This window comes from Capsicum annuum, chromosome 7, assembly GCF_002878395.1.
Source record: "Capsicum annuum cultivar UCD-10X-F1 chromosome 7, UCD10Xv1.1, whole genome shotgun sequence".
Lineage (NCBI taxonomy): Eukaryota > Viridiplantae > Streptophyta > Magnoliopsida > Solanales > Solanaceae > Capsicum > Capsicum annuum.
In genome coordinates this window covers 162,697,690-162,699,315 of record NC_061117.1, presented here as the reverse complement: position 1 = coordinate 162,699,315, position 1,626 = coordinate 162,697,690, and positions in this window count along the sequence as shown.

Genomic DNA, 1,626 nt, shown 5'->3' with positions numbered 1-1,626 from the left:
TAAGGATAGAGTCACATGCCTGAAATATTAAGAATTATGGATAGAATTCAACCCTTGAAGCTTTGGATGGCTAAGTATTGGAAACCTTAACTTGTTCTTGCCCTAGGGATTTGAGAGAATTAAAGAGAATATTTTTGATGTGTTATGGATGGAAATAAGGTGTAAATAGTGTTTTAAGGTCGTGGGTTATGTTTAGGGAAAGAGGGAAATATCCAGAGTGCCTTCGGCAAAAAGACTAAAATTTGTCTTCCAGTCGCTACGGGTGATCTTACGACTCGTAGGGTCACCCTACTACTTATGACCTCTAGTCATAGGCTGGAAAATACCCATGGACATCCACACTGGTCTGGTTATGACTGAGTCATATGACTTGTCAAGTGACCCTAAGACTCCTAAAGTCCTCGTCGTAGTCAAGACAGAATCGTTTGGGTAATACGCTGGTCGCCCTACGATTGGTACCTTACGACCCATGTAGAGTCCTTACGACTTGTTAAGTCTAGTTGTGACCAACATAGAGACTTATCAAAACACACTGGTAAGGCTACGATTAGGGACTATACTATTTATAATGACACCCTACGACTCATAGGGAGAGTCGTAGTTTGGGCAGAAACATAAAGGAATTTTCAAGGATCAAAATCTGGGGTGTTACATTCTCCCTTATCCCTTAGGATCATTCGTCCTCAAATGAAGAGATAAGGCATTCATTAGCACGATCTAATCACAGAACACAACCACACTTACCTTTAACAAAGATAGAAGACAAATTGATTAAGAAAACCACAATTTCCTTTAACATAGTCAGAAAAGAAAGATATTAAGGAAACACATACCTTAAGCACGATTATCAGTAACGGGGAACAAAAATGGGTATTTGGACTTCATGTCCTCTTCAGTTTCTCAAGTAGCTTTTTCAACTTTATGATTCCTCCAAAGGACCTTTACCAAAGCCACACCCTTGGTCCGCAATCGACGGACTTGCTGGTCCAAGATTTCCATCAGGACTTCCTCATAAGACAAGAAATCCAAAACACTCACCCTCTCCAAGGGAACAATTAAGGAAGTCCTACACACTTTTTCAACATCGAGACATGAAACACCGGATGAATGGAACCCAAACTAGAAGGCAGTTCTAACTCATAGGTCATATTGCCTACTCTCCTCAAAATCAAGTAAGGGCCGACATACCGGGGACTCATCTTTCCCTTCTTACCAAATCGAATTACTCCCTTCATGAGAGACACCTTTAAGAATATCTAATCATTAATACCAAACTCCCACTCTCTTCGACTCATATTCACATAAGATTTTGGAAACTTTAGGCACCCTTAAGTCTGTCCCTAATTATCTTCACCTTTTCCATAAACTGATAAACCAAGTTAGGACCAAATAACCTCGTCTCACCAACTTTGAACCACCCAATAGGAGAGCGACACCTCATACCATACAAAGCTAGAATGAAGCCATCAGGATACTGAAATGATAGCTGTTAGTGTATGCAAACTCTATGAGTGGTAAATGATCAATCCAATTACCACCAAAGTCAATCACACAAGACCTTAGCATATCCTCTAATGTCTGAATAGTTCTCTCTGCCTGTTCATTCATACGAGGGTGAAAAGCGGT